We start from the raw sequence: 18636 nt of genomic DNA on the forward strand, positions 1-18636 counted from the left end.
CCTTTTTTGACCATTTTCCCTGCTGTAACATTCTATTGGCTGAACCCATGAATATAAACTAGCTTACTTCCTGAATAAATCGGATCTGTGTCACTGAACCTGGTCCCCGGAGTCAGGTCTCTGCATCTCGGTCGTCCTCATTCCTGGTGGGCCTTGTCCACATTCTGGCACCTGGACAGGGACCTATCTGGCACTCAAAGGATGGGTGAGTGACCTGCAATGGGAAACCTTCTCCCTCACTATCGAGCCCAGAAGACTTGAGCCCTACAAGCTCTATTGCAGAGTAGTCAAGTTAAAGTTTGTGAACAGGATCTCCGTGCTTACTGGGAGATTCTCTCTGGTTTCAATCCCTGGATTAAGGATGTACCCCTCTGAGACCCAGATACTTGGGCCCAAGCTCTTTGATTCATTTGTTTGGCCAAGGTACATGAAGGAAAAACCTTCCCTCTTGGCCTCACTCCTGCCTTATTGGCAATACACGCCTGCTTGGCCGGTGCTACAGCTAAGGACCCTCTGGTGGTCCCTAAGGTCCTACAGGCTACTCCTCTTTCAGAGGAACCCCCACCTCCGTATTTGCCTCCCCCTGTAGAGGAAGAAAAGGGTTGGGCCAATGAGTTTGATGGACTTGCAGCCGAGCGTGCAGAAATGAAACTAGATACATTAGAAACTGTGCCATCAGCTCCGTCACCCAAAAAAGTGGAAGTCACTATATCCGCATTTCCTGCCGGGGCTCAATGCACCACCCCAGCCTCTCAGTCACCATTTTCTACCCCAGCTTTAACTCCAGCACATGTTCCTGCTGCAGACCCATGGGCCAGCCTATACGCCCCATATGTCTTTTGTCTTTTCTCCCCTCATTTGTCTATCTGTCTGTCTTGTCTATTTTTCTGTATCTCTCACTCTCTCTTCTCCTCCCCTCTCTCTGAAATGATGCTGGAAGGACCCAGCCATGGCACAATGGTGGAGATCACACCCTCTTCTAACACAAGGGAGAGGTTATGCTTGTGTTTTTTAGCCTATTTGGATCCCAGGAACCCCCAACCTGCTTAACAGGGTTTCTTGGGCACCCACTAAGTGGTTCAGTCTTCACCCGTCCAAAGTCACAGCCCTGGCGTCCTCCACACTGACTATGCCTGAGGGGAGGCGGTTCTCAGTGCTCCAGAAAAAGACCTTGCATCTGGCATGCATGCCCCATTACCTGGGGGGATGTGGAGGCTTTGGCAAGGCAGGGCCAGAAAATGGCCCCTGATGGGCCCCCAGGCCCTGGTGCTCTGTTCCTCCTTATGTGTGCCACTATCATAGCAAACTCCAGGCACGAGGAGATCCTCAGGTCTGGGCAGCTGTTCCCCACCCTGGCATAATTATGCCTGTTGAAGTTAATAGCCCACAGTTTCTAGCAGTATATTCCAGCAACTGCTCCCTTAGTCTCCCTTGTGACAATAGTGGCTGGGAGTCCCAACAGTGGAACGGCACTATATGGGGTAACTTCAGTGACTCAATGCTACTTAAGTTTACTCTGAATAATAACACTGTCCCCTCAGAGGGGTGGGTCCTCCTTCGAATTCATACTACGGGGGACTTTGCTGAAAACGGTACTACCAACCAAGGCTCAGTACTTGGCCTACAAGCCCTCCTCCTCCTAGCTACCAACAGCTGGGCCCACCCCACTAACCTTGCCTTCCAAAGGTTGCCTCTTTGCCCATTCCTGTATGACGAACATCTAAGAACATTCCCGAGAGAAGGAATTCCCTGGAGAGACTGCCACATTGCCTCTGGCCCAGATGCGCAGGCCATCAGCCTTGGAATTTGGCATCAGAAGCTGAGAGATGGAATGCAACCATATGCAGTATGCAGCCCATGGCAAGCCATCCGTTCCGTGTTTGAACGCTGGGACCTTTATGGGAAGGGGGCATGCATGGACCTACATCCATTTTTTACAATCAAAATGGAACTGTGTTTAACAGCCCCTGGAAGGTCTCTGTAATACAATGGGAGGAAAATAGATCCTGATCCCTAGGAGGAATCCCCTGTTTAAGACCCCCAATCTATTTCCTAATTAGTCATACATTATAGAAGCTTGCCTCATTGTTTAATCCAGCTAATCTATTAGCATAATAGGTATTATAGTTGTTTTAGTTCTACTAGGGTTCCATTGCATAATGCATAGCATTCAGAAGCTACAACAGCAACAAGCAGTCATCAAGCAAGTTCAACTGGCCTTAATTAAAAGAGAAGGGGGAGATGTAGGTAGAGCACAGAGCGCATTCCTAGCAGCTATGGCTGACGCAATGCTGTGAGAATACTCCAGCTCCCAGAACCCTCCTGGGTACACCCAGGAAGGGAGCTTGCCTGCTATATGGAAATGACTCAGTGGCAACCAGGCAGCCTTCTAACCTTTTTTGGCAAGTTGCCCTGCTGTAACATTTCATTGGCTGAACCCATGTATATAAGCTAGTTTACTTCCTGAATAAAGTGGATCTACGTCACTGAACCTGGTCTTGGAGTCAGGTCTTTGCGTCTCTGTCATCCTCACCCCCAGCAGGCCTTGTCCACACTGACTTATCACAAACCCAAGTGCAAGGAATTAAGATTACCCCACCATTCCCTGCTCAGCACTTACTTTGCTCTGATGATCATCTGGAATCTTCCATCACCCTCAGCTTGGCTCTGCTTTTTCCCTTTTTCTTCCTGAAATTCTGATGCCTCAGCTTTGATCCTAAAACTTCAGGGAAAAAAAGAAATAATAGGATATCTTCAGTGCCTTGCGATTACTTTGTGAGGTTCTGCTCTGGCCCCTGCTGGCTTTCTACTGAAAATTCCAACGTGTTTTCCCCTGCAGCAGCTGGAGTGAGCCCCAAAGACTTTTCATTCTAACATAACCCAAGTATGTAAGGAAACTAGAACAAAAGTGTGACATGACCGCTGCCTCCTGATTCTGCTGACCCTGATGTCTCCTCTCTGCAGTTTTGTGATGATGGCAATGAATCTGGGAGCTCTCTAGTTCATTAAACAGATGCGTGTATATGAGACTACCAGGAAGATATTTTATAAATGAATGTCGGTATTTCCCCTTCCAATGTAATTAGATATTCTGTTTCAGTCTAAGGCCCTTATTATGCCAAAAAGGAATAATGAAGCTTTCAAACATGATACAGCTGGGCAGATTTCAGCATCCGCACAGAAAGAAAAGCAGGCTACCCACCCTTCAAACTTTGGAAGGAGGCTACACAGGGTGGGGGAGGGAACACTCCAAGGAAATCTGGGTCCAAAAAAGGAAGCATGACTTGTTAGCTGCATGTTGTCTGAAATTTAAAAAGGCAAAGCAGGATTAAAATGACAAGTAAATGAGGACAGATGAGTAGGTCCCCCCACAGCTTTAGAAAAAATACCAGCTGAACTCATATGTGGTTTTATGCACTTGTTCCCATCTCCAGAGTCACAGAAAACACTAGCAGGCTTACAAGGTGTGCTGAGGATTTTGATAGCACAATAGGAGGAAGATGTTGAAACTCAGTTCCAAGGATGTTGGCACTGCTCCAAACATAGCAGAGCTGCTGAAAGGAGGAATCTACTTGGAATCTGGGAGGTCTGAAGAGATTCAAAGGCTGTTAAGCTGATGTAAATTCAAGAGAGCTAATATAAGTGGGTTGTAAAAAGATTATGCAGAAGGCCTGCTGCCCTGGGGATGGGCTGCAACTGCTTAGTGGGATGGTCTTTGGGAGGCTGGGCTTCTTGGAGAGCAAGAGATCCTAGGAGGGGCAATGCACACTCAAGACTGTCACCTGGGCTCCCTGATTGGCTGCGTAGTATGGGCTAAATCAGGGGTCCCCAAACATTTTACACAGGGGGCCAGTTCACTGATCCTCAGACCATTGGAGGCCTGGACTATAAAAAAAAACTATGAAAAAATTCCTATGCACACTGTACATATCTTATTTTAAAGTAAAGAAACAAATACAATATTTAAAATAAAGAACAAGTAAATTTAAATCAACAAATTGACCAATATTTCAATGGGAAATATGGGCCTGCTTTTGGCTAATGAGATAGTCAATGTGCTCCTCTCACTGACCACCAATGAAAGAGGTACCCTTTCCGGAAGTGTGGGTGGGGGGCAGATTAATGGCCTCAGGGGGCTGCATGTGGCCCACAGGCCGTAGTTTGGGGACCCCTGCTCCAGAGAGTGTCTGTGAATCAGTGAATCATTCATGATCTCAGAGTTAATGACAAGTGTTTTGGTCCAAGGCAGACCAGCTCCAAATCTGGGCTAGAGACTGTTAAGCTGTTGTATTGATTGATGTCATATGGAGCATTTGAACAGTTTTTGTTTTGTTCTTTACTCAATGAAAAGCCATTTGTTACTCCCAAACTTAAACCTTAGATTTATTAGTTTGGTGTTGGTGCAGGGTACTAAGTAACTGCGATAGTCTTGTTGGAGTAGGAAGATAGACAAACATGAGCAGAGTAGGAATGATAAGCTAGGTACGGAAGGTCACCGGAGTGGAAAGCCCAGGGTGCCTAGCAACGGGCAAAAGTAGGAAAACAAGTGTTGTAGGGTGGGACCTTACTGCAGGGTAATCATTCCTCCCCTAGCATATTGCTGGTCATGCAGTTTAGATTTCCTGACCTTTCACAATACTGGTCATGCAGTTTAGATTCCCTGACCTTTCACAATACTGGTCATGCACCCTCTCTTGACCTTTTCCCTCCTGGCATGTCACTTGTCATGCAGTAGATCCCCTTAGATGAGGAATAAAGGGGCTAGAGAATAGCCTCATAGGACTCACATACAAACCCTTGCACAGCCACTGCCTTAAACATTAAGCACTTGGGAAAATGAAGCTCTGATCTGAATTAAATAATCTTTATTTGATTAATAAAGCCTCATGTCTGTTAACCAGAGAGGCAGAATTTTGGTAAAACTAGAAATAACATCAGGTCTCAGTTGTGTTTCAGCACCACGCCCAGAAAAGCAGCAAAACTCAGAAGAAAAGATGCCGCAGCTGACATCAGGACCAGCTGCAATAAGTAAGAACCTTCTATCCTAGCATGGAACAATCAGTGGACACCGTGATCCTAAATGGACACACCTGAAAAGCTGACAAATGTTTTGAGATCCTCCCCTGAGACCTCCCCTAAAATCCCTGCCTTTGGAAAACAGATAAAACCTCTTCAGATGAAGAACACAGAGTGTCCGCTTATGCTCTCATTCTCTCTCAAGCACACCTGCACTTTTTCTTCCTCCTTTCCCCCTCAAGGTGTGTATCCATGCTTTCTTTCTCCTGAGTTCCAAGAGCCTTCTTTTCCCTCTATACCTTGTTTTACTGAGTCCACACAGCCCACCTGGCTCATTTCTACCTCTGTGACATTCTAAATAAATTTTATCTTTCTTGCCTGACAGGGTGGTGGCGCAGTGGACAGAGCATCAGACTGGGATGCGGAAGACCCAGGTTCGAGACCCCGAGGTCGCCAGCTTGTGTGCGGGCTCATCTGGTTTGAGCAAAAGCTCACCAGCTTGAGCCCAAGGTCACTGGTTCGAGCAAGGGGTTACTCGGTCTGCTGAAAGCCCGCGGTCAAGACATGCATGAGAAAGCAATCAATGAACAATTAAGGTGTTGCAATGTGCAACGAAAAACTAATGATTGATGCTTCTCATCTCTTCGTCCTGTCTCTCTGTCCCTGTCTATCCCTCTCTTTGACTCTCTCTCTGTAAAAAAATAAATAAATAAAAAATAAAAAGAAATAATAATAATAATCTTTCTTTTAAGTGCTTAGCTGTGTTTAATAGCATGACATAAAATCCCTACATTTGAATAATTGTTATGCAAAATACAGTGGTACTTTGAGATAAGAACAGACCAACGTACAAATTTTTTTAAGATACGAGCTGCGACTCGGTCCGTAATTTTTGTTCAAGATGTGAGCGAAATCCCGAGATACCAGTTGTGATTCGGGAAGCTGCCACTAGTTGGCACGTTGGCTCATGGGTCCAGTATTGGCAGTTTGATATAAGAGTTGACTGACTTACAAGCTTGGTTACAGAACGAATTAATTTGTATCTTAAGGTACCACTGTACATAGATGAATACTGTCTTCTTTTAAAAATATAAAGTAAATAAACAAAATATGTGAAAATAGGCAAGTTTCCATTAAATAAATAAATTTTTTTCATAAAAGGAAAGCTTTGCTTTCTATATCATTTGAAGAAGGGAAGTTACCATTTACACAATATTCAAGTTTATTAAACAAATTTAAAAACTGTTATCAGAATGATCTGGGTTCGGGGCAGCTCATCACATTCAGCCAATCAAAAGAGATGAACCTGACTGAGTATATAAGAGTGTCTTTAATTTAGAAATACTAATACCCCAGAAGGCAGGGGAGTCCTGTCCACAAAGCTGCTTTAACACTATCCTGGTGCTGGCAGCTTTTATAGGGTTCAGGGAAAAAGAAAAAAAAGTCAAAAGTTCCTGCAGTTAGTCATGTAACAATGTGCAGAATGTGGGTGTTCAGCTGCAGAAACATCTTCTCTGCAAGTTCTTCTGATGTAGCACAGGCCTAATCAGCATGGTCCTATCTGGTGTCCTTGGTAAGTCCTCACGACAGCCAGGGCCAAGTATCTCCCCAAAATAGCTAGGACTTGGTGCTCTGAGACCATCTGCCTCTGAATATTATCTGTGAAAAAAAATTCCTTGTTTCTTAGGATACAAAGTAAAGATTAAAGATTGGTGGGCTAAGTTTCTAATTAATTTATAGACTTTGAATTTTCACAGTAAATCCTGAGGCTAGGCTTTTATAAACAACTATTGTGATTTAAAGTCCCCTAATTGTCAGGTCCCTCCCCAATGTTAGCTTTTCCTGACATTTCTATGAAGGTAAACTTTTTACTACTTTCCAAAGTATAGGCCAGGAAGTCATTAAGAGAGACTAGCAAGCAGATCAACTATTTCTTAACCCTTACATATCTCCTATTCATTACAACTGAAAAGCTACTAAATACTAAAACCAAATTTCTAAATTTGAGGTTCCCCTATCAAAACTATTTTAATAAAATGTTTAGTTTTCATGAGATTCAAGGCTTACTCACTTCCAAATTTTGCATATAACTAAACTTTCAAAAGTGCTAGCACCTGCTGAATTGACTCCACTCTGGATTCTAAGGCATCAATTTCTTCTTTGAAATTTCTCTTTGCTTCTTCCATTTCTGGTGTTTCTTCTTGAGAATGGCTAATGAAAACATCACCAGTTTGATAAGATATCATTCAGCAGTCATCATCTGCAAGCATGATATCCTCCCAAGCATCTTATAAATTTTGGAGTTGTTTCTTTTTTAGGTCTATTTCTTCCTTCAGTTCTGTGATTCTATTTGTGCCCCATGCAAATTTGTTTATCTTTTGTTGATCTTCAAAAGTAAGCCTGACCTGTGGTGACTCAGTGGATAAAACATTGACCTGAAATGCTGAGGTCACCGGTTTGAAACCCCAGGCTTGCCCAGTCAAGGCATATATAGGAATTGATGCTTCCTGTTCCTACCTCCTTCTGTCTCTCTCTTCTATCTAAAAATTAATAAAATTTAACAAAACCCAAGTAACATTGACGTCTACTGCTACCACTTTCTTCATGGTGGCCACCATCTTAGGACTCAAATTTTCTTTTTTTAATTAGAGTTCTTGGCTCTGAAGTCTTTCTCAGCCGAATTCAAGGATGGAGGTCTAACTTTGCTGGTTATATCTGGTGTCAGTCACCATCAATAGTCTCAACAAAAAGTGATTATGACTTCATTTGATATGCAAGTATATTAAGCACGGTTGACTTTATTTTTAAACAAAATAAGCTTTTAGTTAGGTTTATCAGTTATTGTTTTTCAGTGATTTGTTCAATGGCAAATAAATCCCATTGAAATTAGTCATGTTGTTCAACAAGGAAAAATCTATTACTTTCCTTAATTGTATCTTTGCTTGTAAAAGCCTAACCACAGAGCATTGTGCTGATACCATCCAAGAGGCAGAAACAGAGGGGTGGGCTTTGGATTAAAGCAAAGCCTTTGGGTGGCCACTTAAGTGTAATTTCAAGGGCACTGAGAAGCAATAAGAAAACAACTATAATGAAAATAAAGTAACACAAATGACACCAATAACCAGTAATTACATGACGCTCACTGCATCCAGACTCGTTGTATGTATGCCCTTACACGTGGTAGGTAGCCCATTCAATCTGGACCCAGGAAAGTTTGATTTATACTCCTATCTTATAATTCTTTTATAATCTTTCAGAATTCTAAAAGTTAACCCCTTTTTACCCAAAGCATAATACTTATATGGTTGTATGGCCTCCATATAGGTCAAGATGTTACCATTGACTAGTACAATGATCATGAACCAGATCATGTTTCTGGACCTCATCTTTCCTCCCCTGGCTCACAAGTGACAGTAATGATGGTCCCTGTGATTCATATGGATTACATGAAACAGTGCAGGGAATGCATTCACACAATTCCTGACACAATGTAGTCAATAAATGGGATGCATTGTTATCTGGATCAAGCTAGGACAGTTATTTAAATTTTACCAAAAACCTGATCTTTTTTTCTCTGAGAAGTTTTGACAATGAAACTAGGGACAGGTGCTGTATTAATTTTTTAGGGCTTCCCTAACACAGTACCACACACTGGGTGGCTTATACAACAGGAATTTATTCTTGCTCAGTTTTGAAAGTGAGAAGTCCAACGTCAAAGCCAAATCTGAAGGCTCTAGGGAAGAACCCGTCCCTTGTCTCTCTCCAAGCCCCTGGTGTGGCTGGACATCCTTGGCATACTCTGGCTTGTAGCCACATCACTCTAATCTCTGCTTCCTTCCAAACATGGCACATGGCCTTCTTGTGTCTCTGTTTCTTTTCTCCCTTTTTTAAGGATACCAGTTACACTTGTTTGAGCCACTCCGATGACCTCATTTTAATTTGATTTTATCTAAAAGACCCTATTTCCAAAAAAAGATCACTTTCACAAGTACAGTGGTTGGGACTTGAATATACCTTTTTGAGGAACACAATTCAACCCAAAGCAAGTACCCTGAAGACTTGGCTAACCTTTCACTTATGAAGTCAAGAATTTAAATCTTCAAAATAAACTACTCTATTAGCTCTGTGGACAAAAAGCACCAGTTTTGTTGATTTTCTGTGCCAGTTCTTGTTTTATTTTTTCTAATTCAAGTATATTCTTTATCAAAGAGCTGCAGAATTACAACCTAATTTTTGGAAATCTCAAGATTACACTGAGAAAAGAAGACATTGTTCAGCTAGAAACATTAAAGAACACTCAGGACTCAACACAGCATTGTGTAAGCCAATCACAATAGAAAATGTTCAAATCAATTTTCCCCCAAACAACACTGCCGTTTTGATAAATTCCTATTTGTTCTTTTCTTGTCCATAATGCAGGACCGGGCTGCAGTGTTTAGAACACCTGGATGTAATTAGCACCAGTATCAATCTACACACGCAAAGTAGAGAAAAATTAAGGCATGAAACAATTGCATTCCTTACTGGAATTTGTATAATTAGTCCATATAATTATTTTTAAAGAAAATTCAACACTGAAAGAATTTTCTCCCTTACATTTTTATGTTGACAACATTATAAAAATTATTATGTTATCTGGGAGGCAAAGAATTGGACAAAGTTGTCTACTTGAGAGATGGTTTTATAATCCCTTGACAGAGCTGTGTCTTCTAGGTCATTCTGATTGAGTGGGCATTTGTCTGTCTCCTCCAACTTGTTACTGTGAAAACTAGGCTAAGGGGAGATTACAGTGCTCATTGCTGCCAGGAGGGAGAGATTCTGTCCCCAGAAAGCACAGGAGGGTCAGAGATTGTCCCCATACTTTCAATTTACTGGTTGGGAGACCTCTGGTCTATTGAGAACTAATCAGCTCCTGTGAAGTAAAAGAAAGACCTGCCACAGCTTTTGGGGAAATAATATTATAGTGAATCACTAATCATCAGTCCCGTTTGGTAAGTACTGTACTGGATGAAGGTTTTGTATCTTTGAAACCAATGTTTTGTGCCCTGAAGTCACGCCAATGAACAAGCACAGAATAAGTGGTGCTTCTTTAAATGTAAATGACTTCAGAGACATATTCTAGCTCCTTTAAAAAAATAATGTGCTGTCAGCTCCAAGAAGCCACTTTCTCCTAATGGATAAGTCTTGGGGTCATTTGCTGCCACAAGTAACTGAGCTGTTGCAGCCTATCTTATTCCTCCAACAGCAGGCAGATGAGGTAGTTAGTGGAATGAATGAGCATTCTTCTTCTGACAGCATGTGCTGTCTATTCAGCACAATTTTATATCAGCTTCAAGTAACAAATATTCATCAGCAGAGAAGGGAGCTGGAAGATGTATTGCCTATTTTCTAGAGAAACTTGGATGTATAAATTTCTTCTCCAGCCCAGGCTCTGTCGTTAACACGTCCTTTTTCTGGTTCATGCAAAATATAAAGGTCCTATCTTCAAATGTGTGCAGTGTATGTCATCAGAGAACAATAGAATAAAGTAGAAAGGTATTGGAACAGAATCCTAACTTCATTATGCATGGGAAAAAACAGTTGTTGATTGTGTGTTGCAGGTTGGATTCTCTTAGAAGTGACTCTGAGATGGAGTCATGCATAGAACATTTATTAGGGACTGTTCTTGGAATTGACACCAATGGGAGGGAAAGAGAGAAGGCAGGACACAGAGAGAGGCTGAGCTGAGATGCAGTCTTTAGAAGGTGCTTGGCAGACCCTATACAATGCTATAAGGATGGGATGGCCCTTAAAGTTGTCCTGAGTTGAAGAAAGAGAGTCATGCTTTTATTCTCCCATATTGATCAGTCATGGGATGTGGTGGCCATTAGAAGTAGGCCATTTTCCAACCCAGCCAATTTCCAAAGAAGATTGATAATGGAAGGCTATATCTGCTTGGTAGTATGCCCAGGGACTAGGGAACAGCTCTGCCAAAGAAGAGTCTGAATGGCACTTGATTCCTCCACTAAACCACATTGCCTGGGCTGTTCCATGTCCACTCACAGCCTCAGCTTCTTTATTGATAACTGGATAATTATAATTCCTACCAGGTAGTTCTGTTTCTTTCAGACACATGGTAATCTGCTCAGATTGGTCTTTGAGCTCCAGGAAGATGAGGGAGCTCATGTGAGTTTCTATCTTCCAGACAAGCAAATGTCACACACACATAAGATGTTTAATAACAGTCACAACATTGAATCTAAAGCTGATTATCCTTACTCCAAAGCAGTAACTCATCATGAGGAATTATCAAGGGCTCTTGATAAAAGCTCCTGTGTGTGAAGAGCTAAGGTAAAAGATGCTTTTGCTCTTTTCAACTGTAGAATTGCTGAAGGCTATTGGTAGACTTTCCATGCATTGATTGCCCTGAAGTCATGGTCAGTGACAACTCACCTTCAGGGGGTAGGGAGGACCACTGAACCAGTGTGAATTTCAGGCATCGTTTGTTTGCTTAGATTTTTCTGCTTATATTACTTCCTATTTTCACCTATAATTTTTACCCCATAGCACTAGTTTCTTGCTTTGCTTTAAACTTTTAAATAAAAAAAAAAGCCCCTGGCTGGTTGGCTTTGTGATAGAGTGTTGGCCGGCATGTGGATGTCTGTAAAGCCAGAAGCCACGGCCACCATCACAGCTGCCAAGCCCATGCAGGTTCGCATTGGTTTCGGACAGTCAGTAAAGAAACAATGGAGCCTGTAAAGCCAGTAGCCAAGTCCAGGGCCACTATCACAGCAGCCCGGCCCATGCAGGTTCGCATTGGATTCGGACAGTCGGTAAAGAAACAACGGAGCCACAAACTGGTGGGCCATAGTCTTTAATCCTAGCTTGCACCCGGCAGGCAAGTAAAAATACACACTGGGCTCCAAAACCCAGTCACATTTAGTGCTCACAAAGCTACTGATTTATCCGAGTTTCCTGGAATCAAAGGTTTCTAGCTCGCCAGCCTTATTCTCCTCAGTTCCCCATCTCCTTCCTTATCCCAGATACAAACTCTGCAAAAACTGGCATCTCACTCAGCACTCCACCATCTTGGCTGCTTCTCCTGGCCTCCTCCACGTGGCCTCCTTCCGCTCACCTCTCTGCTCTCTCCTCTGCTGATAATCTCAGGAACCAACAGCGCAAGCTCTCGTTTTGCCCCCATTTTATAGTGTAGAAATCCAAAACCTTAATCCAATATACATAATAGGGAGGTCTCTAATACAAAGACACTTCCGAGGCATGATTGGATTGTACCACCCCACATCAAAAAGGGTGGGAAAGGCTTAATCCCAAAACCAAGCCCCAGGCTCCAACAATCCTGCCTGCCCCCAACACACATTAATATTACCTGGACGACGGCCTCCTTGTGTCATCTTTAACAAAGTGAGCATAATACATTTTATCTGCCCAACAGAGCCAAAAACTGATGGGCCATCATCTTTAATCCTAGGTTGCACCCGGCAGGCAAGTAAAACACACACTGGGCTCCAAAACTCACTCACATTCAGTGCTCACAAAGCTACTGACTTATCCAAGTTTCCTAGAATCAAAGGTTTCTAGCTCACCAGACTTATTCACCTCTGTTCCCCATCTCCTTCTTTCTCCCTGCACAGACTCTGCACTAACTGGCTTCTCACTCTCTAATATTAATCTCAGGAACCAAGAGAGCAAGCTCCCATTCTGCCTCCATTTTATAGTGTAGAAATCAAAACCTTTAATCCAATATACAAAATAGGAAAGTCTCTAATACAAAGTCACTTATCTGGGGCATGATGGGATTGTACCACCCCACATCAAAAAGGGTGGGAAAGGCTTAGTCCCAAAACCAAGCCCCAGGCTACAAGGATTCTGCCTGCCCACAGCCTGCCCCCAACACACATTAATATCACCTGGGTGACGGCCTTCACGTGGGCAGCGCCGTCTTTAACAAAGTGAGCATAATATATTTTATCTGCCCAACAATGTCCCAGGTTTGATTCCTGATCAGGGCACACAGAAGTGCTGATCTGCTTCTCCACACTTCCCCTCTTCTCTCTCTCTCTCTCTTTCTCTCCTAAAGCCATGGCTCAGTTAGAGCGAGTTGGCCCCGGGCGCTGAGGATGATTCCATGACCTCTGCCTTAGGTGCTAAGAAGAGCTTGGTTGTTGAGCAATAAAGCAAAGCCCCAGACGGGCAAAGCATCGCCCCCCTAATGGACTTGCTGGGTGGATCCTGGTCAGGGCACATGCAGGAATCTCTCTGCCTCACCTCTGAATAAATAAAAAAAAGAGAAAACAAAATTTAAAAAGAAAACATATAAATCATATCTGTATTAATTAAAAGTTTCAAGATTTAAAGTATTTAATAGTAACTTTATCCTCTTAAATTTGGGACCAAAAACTGTCTTAGTGATTGTTAAGTCAAATAAGTTTGCAAATATGATCTATATGTTTGCTGGCTTATAATTTACATTGGATGTGGGGGGTTAGGCTGTAAGCAGATATGATTCTTATAGCCTAAGACTTAGTTTTAAGACTAAGCCTTTCCCACCCTGTAGAGCCAGGAGCCATGGCCAGACCCACTATCAGAGCAGCCCAGCCCATGCAGGTTCCCATTGGATTCAGACAGTCAGTAAAGAAACAGCGGAGCCAAAAACTGGTGGGCCATAGTCTTTAATTCTAGCTTGCACCCGGCGGGCAAGTAAAAATACACACTGGGCTCCAAAACCCACTCACATTCAGTGCTCACAAAGCCACTGACTTATCCGAGTTTCCTAGAATCAAAGGTTTCTAGCTCACCAGACTTATTCACCTCTGTTCCCCATCTCCTTCCTTATCCCAAATACAAACTCTACACAAACTGGCTTCTCACTCAGCACTCCACCATCTTGGCTGCTTCTCCTGGCCTCCTCCACGTGGCCTTTCTCTGCTCTCTTCTGCTCTCTCTTCTAATGATAATCTCAGGAACCAAGAGCCCAAACTCCCGTTTTGCCCCCACTTTATACTGTAGCTTCACAACCTCTAATCCAATACACAAAGTAGGGAAGTCCCTAACACAAAGTCACTCCTCTGAGGCATGATTGGATTGTACCACCCCACATCAAAAAGGGTGGGAAAGGCTTAATCCCAAAACCAAGCCCCAGGCTACAAGGATTCTCAACACACATTAATATCACCTGGGCGACGGCCTCACGTGGGCAGCGCTATTTTTAACAAAGTGAGCATAATATATTTTATCCGCCCAACACACCCTTTTTGATGTGGGTGGCACACTCTCATGAGAATTTCATTATGCCTCAGATAAGTGACTTTGTATCACAGACTTCCTTGTTTGTATATTGGAATAAGGTTTGATTTCTACACTATAAAGTGGGGCAGATGGGGAGCTTGCTCACTCTTGGTTTCTGAGATTAGCATTAGAGGAGAAAGCAGAGAAAGAAGAGCAGAGAAAGGCCACATGGAGGAGAGGAGAGAAGCAGCCAAGATGGCGGAGTGTTGAAGGAGAAGCCAGTTTGTGCAGAGTTTGTGCAGAGAGAAGAAGATGGGGAACAGAGGTGAATAAGGCTAGTGAGCTAGAAACCTTTGATTCTAGGAAACTCGGATAAGTCAGTAGCTTTGCAAGCACTGAATGAGTGGGCTTTGGAGCCTAGTGTGTGTTTTTACTTGCCTGCTGGGTGCAAGCTAGGATTAAAGCTTGGCTCCGTTGTTTCATTACCGTCTGTCCAAATCTAATGTGAACCTGCATGGGCCAGGTGGCTGTGATGGTGGCCGTGCCTACTGGCTTTACAGTGATGTTTGTACAGTGGACACTTACTCAGCAGTGAAAAAAGTAAATAAAAGAGGATAAATCATCAAAAAAATTGTAAAAGAAGCTAAATAAATTTGACAAGATAATCTGATACCTCTGAAGACACAAGATGTTATGAACATTGTTTTGGGGCCCAAGAGCAGACTTAAAGCCAACACTCAGTTGCTCAGTTGACTGTGTAAGAATTTTTGAGTTTATTTGTGTTGGAATCCGTGAGAGTCCGAAAAGACCAGAGTAACAGGCTTTATTGAAAGGAAGAAAGAAACCCTGCCAGGCACTTCTCCAGGGAGAAGGGCACCAGTACAAGCTAGGGGGACAAATTTTATAGGGTAAAGGAGAATCTCGAGCAAGAGGGTGTTGAATCAAAAGTCCTGGTATGTCTGGAATGCTCCTCCTTGGGGCTGACCAGCGTCTTGGAATTCCTCTGCCTCAGGGGCGATAGTCCAGTGAGTAAGGGTGAGGTCTGACAGATAAGCGGAACATCAAAAGGGCAGTTGGAATTCCTGGTAAATTTTTGAATTTATCAATTTGAGCCAAAGTGAATACAATTGTAGGGAAGCAAAAGCTCAACAGATTGAGAAAATGATCCTGAAAACGGCAGTTTTACCATGTATTTTATACATCAGAATCAAAGAGGAAGATGTAAAGGATTACACAAAACTCATTGGTGATATATAAGGGAGGTGGAAGAAAGCAAAGAGGGGACATCTCTGGGATTGGATAAAATGTAAACTGAATAGACACTTCTTTTAAGTTTGTGGATATGGGATAGTTACAATTAACATGATAATAATAACAATGAGAGGGTTTGTGGTCTCTGCTTGGGTATGGTGGTGTTTTGATAGTCCAAGAGTATCTTATCATATATGTTATCTTAGATGCAAAAAGACAACAGACAGGCTCAGTTAAGGTGAAGATTAACCTTTGTTAGGGAAAAATACCACCCTAAAACATGATACCTGGTATGAACTGCTTTTAGTTAGGAAGTTGGGTTTTGTTTTTTTTTTATTTTTTATTTTAGAGAGGAGAAGGAGAGACAGAGAGAGAGAGAGAGAGAGAGAGAGAGAAGTGGGGGAGGAGCTGGAAGCATCAACTCCCATATGTGCCTTGACCAGGTAAGCCCAGGGTTTCAAACCGGCGACCTCAGCATTTCCAGGTCTACGCTTTATCCACTGTGCCACCACAGGTCAGGCTTTTTTCGTTTCTTTTTAAGTGAGAGAGACAGGCAGGCACACAGGAAGAGAGAGATGAGAAGCATCGACTTACAGGTGTGACTCCTTAGTATTTATTAGTTGCTTTCTCATGTGTGCATAGGTGAGGAGGGGCAACCAAGCCAGTGACCCCTTGTTCAAGACAGCATCCTTAGGCCCAAGCCAACAATCATGGGGTCATGTCTATGACCCTGCACTCAAGCTAGTGAACCTGCACTCAAGCCAGATGAGCCTGTGACTCCATGTTGGGCAGATGAAATATATTATGCTCACTTTGTTAAAGATGGTGCTGCCCACATGGAAGCCATAGCCCAGGTGATATTAATGTGTGTTGGGGGCAGGCTGTGGGCAGGCAGAATCCTTGTAGCCTGAGGCTTGGTTTTGGGATTAAGCCTTTCCCACCCTTTTTGATGTGTGGTGGTACAATCCCATCATGCCTCAGATAAGTGACTTTGTACTAGAGACTTCCCTATTTTGTATATTGGATTAAAGGTTTTGATTTCTGCACTATAAAATGGGGGCAGAATGGGAGCTTGCTCTCTTGGTTCCTGAGATTAGCATTAGAGGAGAGAGCAGAAAGGAGAGCAGAGAAAGGCCACGTGGAGGAGGCCAGGAGAAGCAGCCAAGATGGCGGAGTGTTGAGTGAGAAGCCAGTTAGTGCAGAGTTTGTGCAGGGAGAAGGAAGGAGATGGGGAACAGAGGTGAATAAGTCTGGTGAGCTAGAAACCTTTGATTCTAGAAAACTTGGATAAGTCAGTAGCTTTGTGAGCACTGAATGTGAGTGGGTTTTGGAGCCCAGAGTGTGTTTTTACTTGCCCGCCAGGTGCAAGCTAGGATTAAAGGTGATGACCCATCAGTTCTTGGCTCCGTTGTTTCTTTACCGACTGTCCGAATCCAATGCGAACCTGCATGGGCCAGGTGGCTGTGATGGCGGTCCTGGATACTGGCTTTATATTTGGCGTAGTCTGTGGCAGGATTCGTTACCGATTGGCAAGGAGCCACCACCACCTTTGAGTGGTAGAGTAGAGGACTGGCTAGTGTTATGGTTCCCCATGGCTGTCCTTTTGGGGACCATAGGCTGGCTGACTTTTACAGCCATGTGTGAGGAAACTAAGAGCTCTGTGGAAGAGGGTGCCTGGGACCTGCAAACCGAGCAGCGGAAGGAGCTGGAGCAAACGTGGGAGAAATAGATGCTGACCCTGGAGCTGGAGGAAGCACTGGACGAGGAGGCTGACCAGGTTTGCGAGATTCGCCTGGAAATGGAGCAGCTGCTGGAGGAGGATTCACAGGTTCCTGAGTTGCAGAATGTCCTGGATGTTGTGGAGAGCCAGCAGCGGCAGGAGGCCAGGGCTGAGGCCGGGGCTGAGGCTGGAGCTAGAGCTGCAAGGTCTGCAGAGCAGAAGGCTGCGGCAGCCTGGGGCTCGAGACCGGCAACGGGAGCTGGTGTTTTCAGTTCCTCTTTGGAGGATGAGGAGAATCGGGCTGGAATTGCAATCCGCAGTCTTTATAAGATGAGAGCCCAGCTGGAAGGGGCACCTACTATGGCCCCGGTAGGTCTGTGATTTTGGGACATAGGGGTGGACGTCATTATGCTCTCCGGAGCAGAGATGGAAATGCTGACTGTCGTTGCCACGTGCTCCTCTTTGGGACAGTGTAAGACCTGCCAGGATGGCAGGGATGAGGCGGGTGGCTGACGCCCCATATGTATGGACTGATTTCCTGTATTATGACCGGAATGAGCACTGGCTTCTTGGAGGACCTCTCCTTCTTCCACTTAGGGTTCTAGTTAAAGGATAGTTTGTTATGCTCTGATACTGGGCTGCAAGGAGACCTGTAACTCAGGCTGGCCAATGTTTTAACCATTGCTCTGACAAGCGTGGATTGTCCGCCATAAGCAAAGGACCCCAGCAGGCCCATTAGAGTTCTTCCATGGGTAGCTTTATCCATTTGGGGATGAGAAGTCCTTTCTCTACTGGGCTTGCTAACCAGAAGCTGGAATGTGGACCTATAGCTGATTCAACTCAGTACCCAGCAGTTTTTCTGTAAAGTCCCTACAACTCCAGCTGGGCAGACCCACTGGTCAGACAGAGCTCATTTTTTCCCTAGAAGAAATGACAGCCAACAATGTCCAGCTTCCACCCATCTGCTGCTGCCAGTTCCATACTCTAGTGTCCGCCACTTACAACTCCTCATTTCCCAATACTGCAAGTATTTATCCCACCAGTATTTTATTAAACCCTTTGTGTCTACTAACCACTGGGCCCTGCTAAAGATATTAAGAAAAAAAAATTAGTTATTTCCTTGAAGATGTTTGCAGGCCAGTCAGGATAGGCAAGACAACATGCCATAAGAAACAGAAACAAGCCAAAACACACAAAGATACCTAGATTTGTCAAGAGTGATTTTAGATGGCAAATATGTCGGTAGGATAGGATGGCTCATCAAGCTGAATGCATTTGATTAAGCTGAATCCAGCTGGTTATGGCCACTTTGAATATGCATGTGCAGGAAAGTCCTTCTTCTTCTATTCTTACAGGAGGTGAACTTAGTATCTGAGGCAACTAAACATGGATGGCAAATTAACAGGGCAGGAAGCAGGAGAGGA

At 43.8% G+C, this 18636-nt stretch overlaps 1 pseudogene; it reads right to left on the reverse strand.

Annotated features, from left to right (window-relative positions):
- Positions 1-7079: 7079 nt before the first annotated feature.
- LOC136388129 (prefoldin subunit 4 pseudogene) lies at positions 7080-7634 on the reverse strand (annotated as a pseudogene).
- Between the last annotated feature and the right edge of the window lie 11002 nt (positions 7635-18636).

Source organism: Saccopteryx leptura, chromosome 1 (assembly GCF_036850995.1).
Source record: "Saccopteryx leptura isolate mSacLep1 chromosome 1, mSacLep1_pri_phased_curated, whole genome shotgun sequence".
Lineage (NCBI taxonomy): Eukaryota > Metazoa > Chordata > Mammalia > Chiroptera > Emballonuridae > Saccopteryx > Saccopteryx leptura.